The sequence below is a fragment of the Acyrthosiphon pisum genome, chromosome A2, assembly GCF_005508785.2.
Source record: "Acyrthosiphon pisum isolate AL4f chromosome A2, pea_aphid_22Mar2018_4r6ur, whole genome shotgun sequence".
NCBI classification, from domain to species: Eukaryota; Metazoa; Arthropoda; class Insecta; order Hemiptera; family Aphididae; genus Acyrthosiphon; species Acyrthosiphon pisum.
In genome coordinates this window covers 23,841,368-23,856,301 of record NC_042495.1, presented here as the reverse complement: position 1 = coordinate 23,856,301, position 14,934 = coordinate 23,841,368, and the positions used below count along the sequence as shown (strand labels likewise).

At 27.0% G+C, this 14,934-nt stretch overlaps 1 long non-coding RNA gene across 2 annotated transcripts; it reads right to left on the bottom strand.

The window, feature by feature from the left end:
- Positions 1–7,171: 7,171 nt before the first annotated feature.
- LOC103308911 lies at positions 7,172–13,130 on the bottom strand. 2 transcript variants are annotated; one of them, XR_003839620.1, is made up of 10 exons: positions 12,872–13,130; positions 11,059–11,200; positions 10,784–10,998; positions 10,574–10,718; positions 10,375–10,471; positions 10,118–10,275; positions 9,947–10,038; positions 9,582–9,887; positions 9,352–9,491; positions 7,172–7,484 (listed from the first exon to the last, which is right to left on the bottom strand). It is a non-coding gene; the product is annotated as an uncharacterized LOC103308911 (long non-coding RNA). The 2 variants fall into 2 exon arrangements; XR_510560.3 differs by having other exon boundaries at positions 7,177–7,484; positions 9,352–9,495; positions 12,872–13,129.
- Positions 13,131–14,934: the final 1,804 nt, after the last annotated feature.

Sequence of the window (14,934 nt, the reverse complement as noted above, 5' to 3'; positions counted from 1 at the left end):
AATAATATGCACTAACGACTATAAAAAATCGACTATATGCCAAATATGCCTTTACACCCAAAACATGCAAAAACATGCACTATCAAACTTCATATTATTATTACTATTGTTATGAAACGGATTTGTATCTCAGCTAGCATGTTTTCCTGTGTAGCAAAAAAAACATGCAGATGCATGAACTTACGAGCCCTGATAATAGCTATCTACTATAACTATAGGTAACGAAAAACAGAGGTAAAACAGAAATATTTACGCAACACCAGTTTTTAACTACATTTATTTTGATTTTTTCGTTGTAAATAAAAAAAAATTAATCTTAATACTAGTTAAAATCTTAATCAAATAATTATACTTTAATAAGTAGGTCATTTTTCCTTATTAGTCTTAGCTAATTCGTTACCTATTTTTTCGTTTATTTTTTTACGTTCCCAGACAGTATTTTGTAATGAGAATATTATTCGTTATTATAATGTTATAATATTTTTAAATAAAAAATTGCTTTCTGGGTTATAATGTTGTGTTTGTTATGTAATATGATTTTTTTCCCTTTTTTTTAAATATTATATTTGTGGTTTTGTAGGTAACTATATTACCTATATTAGTACTTCTGTTTTTTATTAGGTATTGGCATTTTAAAACCGAATTCGACAAGAAGAAGAATACCAAAATGCACTGTTTTTCAAGTATAAGTAAAGCCTAAGTATAGGTCTTAGAATTTTAATTTTTAATTTCGTTTGGTCTAAACATTACTTTACTTCAAACACTATAATATAAAATCCAAAATTAAAAAATGTAAAACTTATTCAATACAATTATTAACACAATTCATTGTCAAAATATTACAATATAAATAAACTAACTGTATTCGATTAAACATTTACAAAGTGTGTATCGTCGTTAAAAATAAACAATATGTTCAATAGCTTCATATAATAATAATATTTATAGCCAGCACAGTATTTATTACACCTAATATTATAATATGTTTATTTAGGTACTAGCCAACACAGTATAATATCGATTTTATATACCTACGACATAGAGTTTATACATAATAATAGTTACAAACCAAGGTGGATTGATATCAATGGATCAATCCTCCTAGTTACAAGCTAAAGTTTATACTGATTAACAAACAAAGAATGAAATAGAATACTAATGCATTTGTATACCAACATAACATTGTAACAAAAGTGAATGTTATTTAAAAAAATAAAAACCAATATTGTTTAGCTTTAAAGTATAATGTAAGTAATTAATTCGTGGTTTTGGTTTAAATTTAGTGATATCAATACAATTTTAATTTCCTATACATAAGTCTATTTCTACATTAACAGTATTACGTACATTTCCCAAAATGTTTGCTTACTTTTATAAATAAAAAACTTTGGAGTTAAAATACTCGTCAAATATTTATTATAGCCAAGGTACCTTATGAAATAAGTGATTATAAAAATTATATGTTATATTAAATCCAAATTTAACAAATTGGCTACTACAAAAAGCTGTTGATATATCAAACTATACATCTGTAATTAACGTTAATACTTTTCTAAAAAATGAGTTTTAAAATCAATCACTTCCCAGTTAAAATACTCGTATACCTTACCTATAAGCTTATACTGTAAAATGATTATTGATTATCAATTAATTTTAATCCATTTTGATCCGAGACTAATAACCACAATATAATTTAATATTGACTATATTGAGTACCTCCTCATGTACCTAATTTGCTGCGTGCTTCAAATAATGAACCTCAATTACAGACTTATAATATAGGTATCTATCGCCGAGATTTCCACGTCCCAACCACCTGCGGGTGGTTCAAAACTTATATTTATATTAAACAACGAAGCACTCATTTAATCAATATTACCTTATAAAACAACTCAGTTGAAATATTGAATAAAGAACATTTTTTTAAAACAGACAATGACAGATTTTCAATCAAAACAAATTAGCAGATTTGAATTCATAAAACGGTTAGGTACATTTAAATATTTTACCAATTCCTACCTACCATAATAAGTTTTTATTTGTAACAACTACAAAATTACATAACGAATGGTAAAATAATAATATGACGAGCAAAATAATATTTCCAAGCTTATATAAGTTATTACTTATATTATACCTCAACAAGACGATGAATTATACGATATAATGTAGGCTATTGTAAATATTTATGGTAGGTACCTTACTATAGTTAACTAATGAGTAATGAATATAAATAATAATATCTATTATCTCTTAAAAGACGATTAATACAATTTTAACGATAACTGCAATTTCAAGTCTCATCCCAACATTTTTCCATTTATTGTGTTTGTAGGTTGAAAATACGTACATACCTAATTATTCGAAATTGGACTTGCAGAAACCTTTCAATATTATATATGTGCGAAATCATTACCTACTCGAAATTGTTGAGTAGGTACGTAAATCTCTCACACTATATTATATGATATTTGACAATTCCCTTCTTTGATTTTTGTTTCGTAAAATAAGGGAGATGAATTAATACCTATAGATATGTACAGATATTTTTACGATAATTCAGCCTTTAAGTGAGTTATGCGCATATATTTAAATAAATTACGCTACATTATATAAGTAATTTATATATATGCTCATAACTTACTTAAAAACTGAACTATCGTAAAAAAACCTACACACAAATGCAAATGTTATACATGGACAAAAGGTGTAAGTACCTACTAACTCCTGGTATATTAAATGATATTGTTGATTATTATTTATTATCTAAATCTTTCAGAATCGTAAATAAGTTTGATTGATTTTGTAAATTTCTTAGCCCCTTGTTCTTGTTATATATTGTACATTCTTAAACCATAGGTAACTTATTTTAAAGGCGTGGTATTCAAGAAGGCATCGGATTTTTCACGAGGTTCCTTGGTCCAGGATTATTGGACATTTCCGGCGGCGACCCGCCCGTAGGTTATAGTGTAGCTTTTAGTTTACCTTCACTTAATAATAGCTAATATACTACATAATCAAAATAAACCATTAAACTTTATTTAATTTGTACCTACCTCATTCGTCTGCATTAGACATTTGTATCTATATATTGCACTTGTTTCCACATACATCATAAACTGTCGGGTCTATAGAATTATATGCATTTTTATATATTTATTTATTTCAGCGTAATCCAATTATAATAATATAATAACTATCATAATATTAAGAGCTGATACGTATACCAACTGAGCTAAGCTCGTATCTGGTATACGGAATTCCTATAGATAAATACAATATTAATATAATATTATAGTAATCTATACATATAAAATCCAAATACCACTTAGTCACTGATCGCTGTAACTCAAAAACTATACGCTACGTACCAACTTCAAAATTTGGAATAGAGGTTCTTCTCATATTTTCACCGTGCAATAAGAAAGGATTTTAATATATATAAAATAATATATAATAAAGTAATATATAAAATGTATATATTATGACTAATGATTTTTAATATTTTTCAATATGTCATTGTAACAATAATATAGTAGGAGCCTTGTATAACATTTTCAAGTATTTTTACTCTACAAATAAAGTTTTATACGTAGTTTTTGTTCAACATTTTTTTAAAAATCGATTTTTCGTAAAAATACCAGTATTTCCTTAATTATTCTTTTGTTTTACACGACGCTTTTGAAAAATACTGGGAAATTTTTACTTTTGATCCCCCAAAGTACCAACTAGATTCACTTTTCTATCAGAAAAGATACTGTTGAAGAAAATCGAAGCATTTTTACTGTCCTAAAAGGATATGACAGACACAAAAAATATTAAAATTAAAAAAAAACACACATCATTGTAAAATCAATACATTCATCGTTCCACTCAGAATCTAAAATTTTACATCAGGAGTGTGTAGAAATATACAAAAGCGTACAGGCCAGGCCATATTTATGCAAGGACAAATGGGACATTTGCACTGGGCCCGCTCAAAAGAGGGGCCCACCGAATTCAGGCAAACAAAATATTAATTGTATACCTTTTTACCATACTTTTGAAAAACAAATTAGATTTGGATATTTTGGTGGTTTATAAAGTATAATGAATTTTCCCTGAAAACCACGACTGCCGACAACCATAAGCGCAAATAGGGGGGGAGGCTTTAGGGGCTAAGCCCCCCCAAAAACGTCCATAGCCCTTCCAAACATTTCCTACATTTTGTTTTAATCTTATTCAATATTATCAAAGCAAGGCCCCCAAATCTCAAACGCTGTTTGCGCCTTTGCCGACTACAAAATCTATTTGCCGTTATTATCGTAATATCGCCGTATTTTTATTATTGACGTTATTGTCTTGCGTTGTTAAGTGAAATACGTCAGTCGTATTTATTGTATATCTATTGACTATTGGTAATTTGTTTATTATTTTTAATAATTTAAAATGTAAAAAAAATACTTAATTGGTTAGTCGAAATGTTAATCGAAATGTTTTTAAAACAATACAAACTTCATAATTTTTTTTTACAAATTATTAGGACGTGTTGTTACTATACAATAAATGTAGTTATCTATTAAACTACAGTTGAAATAAATTCGATGGTGCTCGGAAAATACTTGCTAGGTCTAAAATTTGTGAAAATGATGTTATGTCACATCTAGATACAGAAAAATAATACAGTGTTTTGGGTAAAACGATCTAAGTCATACATCGATTTTACCAGTTGTTATATAAACATGAAAAATTGATAATTTCACAAAATTAAATTTTTTGTTTGAGAAAAACCAGTAATGCTACTGCGACAATTTTGGACATTATTTTAGACCTGGCAAGTTTTTCCTGAGCACCATAATACTCGGGGAAAATTCAATTGTCACTGAATATTAATTTATTACCTTAAACAAACAGCTAAACGGTGCTTAGGTGGTATACATTTCCTAAAACTTGTATCTTGTTTTTTATTGTACTTTTCGATTTTGTATACTAACACATCGAAGCAGTGAATACATGGGCATTCTAATTAGAATATTCATGCAATTTAGTTTCGTCGTCTATAAGTTCCTGGTATAACGTTTGGAACTCTCCTTAATTATCACGCTTCTTCCAAGCCGAGTGAACCCAGTACCTACGAGGCTGTCGGGCTACTTGTTCATCCTCATCTAGCAGTAATGCCATCACAACAAGTTCTTGTATAGAAAAATCCATTTTGCTAATAATTAAATTATAATTATTAAAATTGATTTATCAATTATTAACGCGTATTTACATTTATTATTATTTTGTACAGTTATAGTATATTTAATATAAGATAGTAAATATTTTGTATAGTTGTACTAGTAAACTATCATGTATTAGCAAAAAAATAGCACTTATAGTAAAATAAAATTAAGGAGTGTGTTAACCACGGACTAAGATAAATAGAATCTTGTGTTAGCCACGGTTGTAGCTACAGCATCTACGAATCACACATCATAACAAGATAACATGATAACATGATAATTGATAACAAGATGAACAAAAAAATAAACAAATATTTTATTTAAATAATATAAATTATAAAATTAACCAATAATTACTATGTATGTAATTCTATACTCTATCCAACTCACGGGGGGGGGGGGGCGATCAGGCTGTCCGTAATCTGGACGGATCCCTGAATAGTGACACTCGAGCGACCAGGACGTGCCAAAAAATGAAACGGCCGGAGCAGTGAGAATAGACCTTTATACTTAAATATTTAAATAATTTGATAATGTATAAAAATATATAACCAATATTTTGTTTCAATATACGTTATGCAAAGGTGGGCATTAACTAGTTAGTTTAATTTTTAATCAACTTATGAACTCAGCTAGTTTAATTTACAGTTGAAATAACTTACCTTTTCCCCGTTGATTTTAAAAAAATCCATCAAGTTGAAAACGTTTTGACATTTTTCGTTTATCCGTAAATATTACTATATCAGTATAAAATTAAAATAATCCAATAGAAAAACACAAACGTTAGCTTGATAACATAATTTTGTGTATATTATTTTATTTTATTAAGTTATGAATTATATGTTATGTGAGTCCAATTATAAATGTTTTTAATAAAATTAATAATTTTAAATTACAAATTGACAAATGTTATGTTTTAATGTTGCATAACTTATAATATATATGAAGGTCATGTACTCATCTTCAAGTATTATGACATTCAATTTCTATACGATATAAAACAATATATTTGTTAAATTATTAATTTGAGATGAGTATAGTTAAATTAGTAAATAATAGAAAAGTAAAAGTAAAATGGTAACAGTGTACATAATGATAAAAGTTCAATAAAATTGTTTTTTATAATTTATAAATTAGAAACTAGAAAGACTCATTCTTTCTTTATGTGATTTACAAACTAATTAAAAAATAAAATAGATTAACTTTTTTTAAACTGAGTTAAGTTCATATTTTTTTCTATAATAACTTTCAACTTATTGAGTTAAATTTATAATATGTTAACTGTTAACTTATAATTTATCGATCTTGTGTCCTCTTAACTTGAGTTAATTTTTTTCATTAACTTGCCCACCTTTTCCGTTATGATTAGTTTCTTTCTTATTATATTTCAATAACTATATTAGCACTATTATTATTTAAAATTATGACTACTTGTATCACAAACTCTCTCTTTTCAGCACACGCTTGCTTTTGAAAAGAGAACCAATGCTTTAAATATTCTTTGTATTTTATTTATTTTTCTTATAACAGTAATCTGTTTCAAATAAAATATATTATAATGATTATTAATTTATTGAAAATGGCATTGGATGTATAAATATTAAATTTTATATACTTTAATAATTCCAAGTGTCCACAAATATAATTTATTTTTAATTTAAGACATGATAATCAAAATATTTATTCTCCATTTAAATACCTCTCTAATTTGATCCAAACTTGAACAAAATATCTTTAAAGAATATTGTGTTTAGGTATATATTTTATAGTTTTTTTGGTTACATAATTAACTACTTATGAAAATACCTTATTCAAAAGTCCAGTTGTTGGCTATAGAAATTAAACATATACATTATTAGCTAGACAATCATCTGCAAATTATCATTATATTGATAAAGATAATACGAGAACCTTTTAATAAAACTTTCAAAGTTATAGAATTAAAAAAAATTACAATAAATATAGGTATTATTATACAATATAGGAAAATATTTATATAAGAAAAAAATTCATGAATTGTATAACCTATATATAGTGTAAGATACAATAAAGCAATATATGAAAACATTTATACAAAAAAAAATCATGAATGCTAACGAGTTGTAAAATGTTGTGGCCTATTAATGGCTACTAATCCAGGTGAAAACCGCATAATATTCCATTTTACTGTGACCATGGTAAAGGTATTGGTGTTTGGGTTGTAAAATTCTAAATGATCCAAATTAAAGGATTTGTCCATTCCACCGACGACATACAATAAACCATCTAACGCGACTGCTTCTTTAATAAAAAAAAAAAAAAAAAAATGTTTCATAAAATAGATTAGAATAATTCTAAGAGAAGTTACCTGCACTTGTTCGTGGAACATTTAGATGTGCTATAGAAGGGGTCACCAATTAATTTTTTCCGCGGGCCACATTAAGAATTCGGAAAATTCTCGAGGGCCATAAAAATTCAAAGTACATGATATTTATTATAATAAGCCGGTTGGCCAAAAATATTTTATTTCAAAATAAATAAAATTGGCTTTTTCTCTCAGTCTGCGGGCCAGTTAAAATGCATTTAAAGAAATCCCGGAATAAAATATTATTAAATAATATATTCAATGAAAGTAGTTGAGAACATATTAATAAGAAGTTCAATGAACTAAATATTTTTATTTTTAGTTACAAAAGTTTATCTATTATATATTATCAATTTCAATATTACACAGGTACCAAAATGTTTAGGTATTAAAAATGAATCCTTATCAAGTTTGGAGGAATCATTATTTAATGAAACTTAAATAATTAAGAGGACGCTACACTCGCATGTGTTTTCTGCGTCTTACAAATGTACAACACAGCAAAAATTGTTTTCGTGGGAAAGAACCGAGAAGGCTAAAACTAGAATTTCACTACATAAATAAGGAGAGCTTTGGCTATGCAACATTGTTTTATTTTTTTGATATCATTTATATGAAAAAAGTTTTTCAAGTTTGAAAAACACAAACAATAATGGTTTTTGAAACAGTAAGAATTTTTTTCATACAAGTGATATCAAAAAAATAAAAACTACGTTGCACAGCCAAAGTTTTCCTTTTTATGTGGTGAAAATCTCGTTTCTTAGTTATGACTGTAGCCTTTATGACTTTTTGAAGTATTTATTTGGTATTCTAAATACAATTTTTTAAGTATTTTGAACACTTTTTAAATGTTTTTAACAAAATTTAAATACTTGTATTAAAATACCATAAAATTCGTTTTATCAATTTTAATTTATTATTTTTCACATAAATATGGCATCATTGAAATAATATTGTATTCGTTGAAAACTAGTATTATGTTTTTGTATAGTAAAAGTAGGTAATAACTATGATTTATATGGTTTCTGTATTGGAATTGTATAAGAAAACTAAAAATCTAATACTCTTAAAATAGTTCCATATTAATAGTTAATACCACTTTTTATTTTGTTTTTTTCATTAAAATTTAATCAATAATAGTTGAAATATATCCAAATGCAGAATGAAATATGTGAACATGTTTTTATCTCTAAATAGTCAGACATGTCATACTAAATAGTAATTGTGAAAATATATGGTAAGTAGTAACATAATAGGTATACCTATACTGGTGTAAAATATACATATATACTGCATAAAATTTTAAAAAAATACTTGTTTTTTTTTATTCAAAGACTTTGTGAGTATTCATAAAATACATTTTTATAACAATATTTTAAAAGTAATTTTAAAATTTTTTTATTCGAATACTAGTATTAGTATCTTAATACTTTTTCAAAAGTATTTTTTATAAGACTGCTTATAAGTAAGGTCATATTAAACAAGATAATAATAATACTTTTTGTATTACATTAATCTGTAACAAAAATGTAATAGAGTTTTTGTACTTCTGATATGTGGGTAGGTTTGAGGATCAATGAAAATTAATCAGTTCCTGATGAAATTATTAAATCATTGAATTGAAGTGGTATATAGATAAATATTTTTATTAGCTTATTCTATCATATCAATTTAAATTTTGAATTTATCAAAATATTTTATTTTGTAGGTATACTACGCGATTCTTAAGAGAATTTTATTATACCAATTACAATTATTATTATAGCAAATATAATACAAAATTAAAATCATTAAAAAATATACCACATATAACAGATCATTCAGGACTCCAACCGCACATGAAGATCTTTTAGTAGACATATTTGATATCATATGCCATGTTTGAGTATTGTAGTTATAAACTTCTGCACTTCTGCAATGACCATCTGTAAAGCTCCATCCGCCTACCTTAAATGAAATGTATAATTTATTGGTACGTGCTTTTTAACACATACAATGATTAAACTAATAAATTATGATTCAACATTACTTACGGCATAGATATTATCGTTTATTACACCAGCTCCGAACGTTTGTCGTTCAACTATTATGTCCACACATCATTGCTAACAAAGCGATTCTAAAGATAAATCTAGCGTAAAAAGACTCTGATAATATTGTGATAAACCACTAAAATAGCCACCCGCAACAAATACAATTTTATCGTTCATTACAACTAGACTATTTCTTCTAAAGTTTGAAATCAATTCTGGTCCAAAATGCCATAGGTTCGTTCGTGTATCAAACCATTCTAAACTATTTCTTCTTCTAGACCTATTTCCACCAACAACTAATATAACCTGAAATAATTAAATTATTAAATGCATTCGAAAGATAAATAAATTATACAGAATTATACTTTTTCTCCATGTCTGGGTTTATTCTGGATGCTTTGTGGAATAAGCTCTTCTGATTCGAGTGTATTTAATGCCTCCAATACAAAATGACAACCTAAAAAATTATAAATTAATATATATTATCTAATATATAAATTAATTCGCAATGAAAGCATATTTAAGAGAAAACTTACATTTTAAACAATTCTTTATAAGAGGTTCTTCAGGTACATTTTTTAATATGTAATCCTTCGATGTTAATGGTAATCGTACATGTTGCCATTAATTGGGATAAAACACATTGTCTTGAACCCAAATCATATTTTACTCAACTAATAACACTTTCAAATACCTAAAACAATTAATCAACTATAAATTAGACTACTCAATATTACATATTAGAAGGTTCCTGAATTTTTCCTTCCTCAATATTCAATTTTAGTTTGCCTACTTTTTCATCAGATGATACTGGAAGTCTATCACTGGATATCAACTTAATTACTTGTTTCAATGATAAGGATAGGAATTTGTAACCACCAACAACTTCTCTAAGAAACAAAATAAATAATAATAAATAAAATATCCTTATAGAATCATAAAAATAAATTATATTTCGTACGAAAAATGTTTATGAATATATATTACTGAACTTATTATCAATTTTGTACAGCTATGTACATCAGCTATTGTGTTAATACCGATACAATTTGTAGGATAGAGCTGTGACTGTAAAAAATCACAACAAGCCTCGTTTACTCCTTGTAACTGCAAGAGGTCTGCAACCGGTAGCAAAATCTTAAGAAATAAATAATTTTAATAATTTTTTTTCTATAGTTAAATCAAACATTATCTATTATTACCAGTGACCTCGATTTGTCCTGAATAAATAACGTTCACTAAGAGCAGTAAAGCAGTTGAGTCAAACTGTTTCATAAATATGTGATCATGATACCTTCCTGCAAAATTTGTGAACAATGCATTGAAATACGGACTAGCTGCTGATAAAACCACTTTATGTGCAGATATTATTTTTTGATCATCCGTTTGTAGTTTAATGTCACAAAAAAACTCACCACTAAAGACAAAAAAATCATTATTAATATTTATCTAAGAGATTTAATTACTGACCACTTACTTCCATAAGGACTGCAAACTTTCATATATATCTACAAAAGATGATTTTTTATACAATTTGACTGGTTCACATCTTCTGGAATCTGGTATTTGATTTGTATTTTCCATTGAGAATTGTATATTAAAGTATGAATGCCTTTAAGCTAAAAAATACATTTCAAAATAAATTATAATTATCGATAAATATAGTTAACAATCCTCTATGAAAAAATAATAAAATCAATACATTATTTTAAATTGAAATCAGAAAAAAAAATATCGAGAGCAAAGTTTGCTGGATGAAATGAAATGATTCTAAAATTTTATGGAATAATTTTTGTACACGGTTAGTAACCGTTGGTTACTAAAATGATATTGTTTTGAGATGGTTTGTACAATATACTTTTTAATAAAATATTGTTGAATCCTATATAGGTAGGTATGTATCTAATTATATGTTCTTTCCTTTAATGTTGTTTAGTTAAAATCAGTAACTGTATTAAAATTAATTTAAATAGTCTATTCGATATTGTTACAAGTGGGCTAGTATTGAGACATTGAGTGCCCGTAAAAATAAGCAATATAGTTTGTTTGTTTTAGAATGTATAGTGAAGAGGTTGGCACATTGAGAAACTGATTTTTCTACAAGTTATATCTCAATCAAAATGAGACAGAAGTTGGTTTACACAGAGATATTATTTATAATAATTGCAACAATCTGTGTACAGTTTATAACTTAAGGTTTTCTAGTTTAACAGCATCTAATGGAATACTTTTTATTTGTCACTAATTAAGAACATTAATTAAATACAGTAGAAGCTGTATATTGGGAACACTTTGGGACCAATTTAAAATGTGTTAATTAACTGATGGGTTTGATTTTTACTATGAATAAAAATGAAAAATTCAAATTGTGTACTACTGTTATTACTTGATTAGCCAATCTTTGAAAATTACAGTAGTCATTCTAACGCTTTTGTATGCCTTGTAATCTAATGGTAATGCTTTCACTACCTTTACAAACCGTGGGTTCTGACAATTTGACTCTTACGTATTTTTCTTTTCCCCTGTTCTGCTGGACGATTGATACGGGCATATTTTTTGATTTAATCGCAATAGGCGCATTATTTTAAATTGAAATCAGAGAAAACTAGGCAATTTTGAAATGCAAAATAAAAAATAAAATCAAAAAAATGTATTTAAAATGTATGCCTTACTGTTTGGGTCTTAGGTTAAGTGGACTGTATAGTATAGACGTATGGTACTTAAAATAAATAAAGAATTAAAAACAAGCTGATATCAGTTGCCGTGATCACTGATCAACAGAGTACTAGGTATTGAAATAAATCACATTGGCACCACATTAGTACTGCCTACCAAAATGGGGGAATAATATAATAAATATTTTTTATTGATAATTTTTATGTATCTAAATAATAATTATAATATAAATGCACTCGAAATTTACATTTTTGAATATTTAATTAAAACAACCAATCTAAAATTATATTTAATTAAACTTCTCAAGTAGTACAAAAATCATAGCTGTGCGCACAGGGGATGCCGGGGGTGCCTGGGCAGCCCCTTCACCAATAACGTCAAGGGCCCTAATTATTTAGACGAATTAAAAAATGTTGTTTCTTTTAAACATTGATTATCATTATAAGATTGTATATCTATAATATATTGTAATGTAATATTTATTATAATGAATAATAAAATAAATATTTTTATTGCATTTGATATCTTTAAAACATTTGTCTGTATCTATAAAGTATAATTGTTTTAAAAATCACCCTGTAATTATAAGAAGTAAAATACTGATTATTATGAACCTGTGGCTGTGCGGCACTGTATAGTGTAGGTTGGAACTTGGAAATTTGGCACCTGGAGACGGCGACGGCGAACGGTGTTGATGGTCGATGGTAGCACACAAAAGTACAATATAATACCTAAGTACAAAACAACAATTTGTAAAAACTTACAATTGTAAGGAATTTAATGAGTAATAATTTTATTTAACGGGACGCGCACCGACGATGGTAGGAGATAAAAAACAAGCGTCTAGAAACGGAGAATCCGAACGGCTGTAAGATGACCGACCCTGTTATCATGATCAGCTATCACACTATACAAAATCACTCATATATGTTAATTATTCAAATAATGGTAGCGCACAATGATAATATGTCGTTTCTTTCGTATTTACGCAGAATCATTTTTTATTTTTTTTTATATATAATTTTATATTTAGTAATCTTAGAGTAAAATCACCCATCACAAAAAAGAACGAGAATAATATTTTAGAGGGAATGGCATATCGATTTTATATTTTCTTGTTATTTGACTAAGTATTCGACTTTCAAAATAAACAAAAAAGTTTTGTAAAATTAAATGATACCTAAGACTTATGTTTTTTGACTTATGACTTATACATTTAACAACATGTATCATGACGTATACATAATATTGTGTTCATATTTATATTTATATTTATATATCTGGGCTTTTTTTCAGTGGACTTTTTTTCCGCAATTCATCTAATCTACGAAGTACCTACCTAACATAGTAAACGTTGTACCTATGAAGAAATTTTTTTCTAAAATTTAAACATAGAAACACGGAAACGAGCCCGTTCACCAACATGATGTCAGATTATATAACATATAAATACCTAAATGTTGTTATTTGTTTCAATAAAAATATTTTTATTTTTATGAATAGTAGTTAATAGATGTATTCTAATAGTTATATATCTATGATAGTATTATTGTTTGTTTTTGATGTATAACGCGTTAAACGTACTTACGTACCTAATGGATATTGTGATATGATTAATTTGGAATTTATTATAGGTACCTATTATAGGTCAATTTTTTTTAATGACCATAGGTAAGTATATCATATGTCTTATACCTAGACGTCTCCCCTCAGAATCGTTTTTCTTAAACAGTGATATTATATATCATTGAATTCAAATTTAATACCCTCCATTATACAGTGACCCACTTGTAACCTACTGTACAGCAGAACGACATCCACTTACTCGCCTTTTTTAATAATAATAATTGTACCTATACAGATTATAACTTATTGACTTTTAACAATAAGTTAACTATAAATTATAATATAACATTATTTAAAAATTGATTAGACTTACCTTTAAAAAGCTGAGGTTATGATTGTTTACATTGCTTGGAAAGTCATATTTCCATTTGACAATACAAAATACAAATAAACTAATAATTATATTTTATATAATATCAGTAATATCACAGATGACAGTCTTGTTAGTCGCGGACGAAAACAGAATATTTTTAAATAATATAACAATAATAAAAAAATATACATGGAATTATATCGTATATTACAAATAACACGGCGGCCGTGGCCTGCAGGGGGCAACGAAATTTCTATTTATACAAATACCTACTGTTTCCTAGAACGGTAAAATATAATTTTAGGTATGATTATTATCGTTTTGACTTATTATTTATGTTAAATTCTATACATTTTAAAATTTAAATTGACCAAAAACTATTATGATAATTTAAATATCATAATAAGTTAGGTACTTAAACAACCAATTTGTCCGGCCCTTGCCGGTCGTCCCCATAATTCGATTATTAGACCGGCCCATCGGGAAATTTCTTAATCACCCGATCTGCCAGCCCACCGCTGCTGCATAAATATTTTTTTCAATTCGCAATAGGTAGGTAGGTACTTAATAATTCGAAACTGTAACGCGTCTCTCAATATAGAAATAACTCTTAAAAAGTAATTTCTATTAGTTATCTCTTTGTTATTTCCCAATATCTCGGTAAATATTCATCATTGGTCTAAAATGAAAATAGGTAAAATGACGCGTGTCAAAATTTCACGTAGGAAAAAACCATAA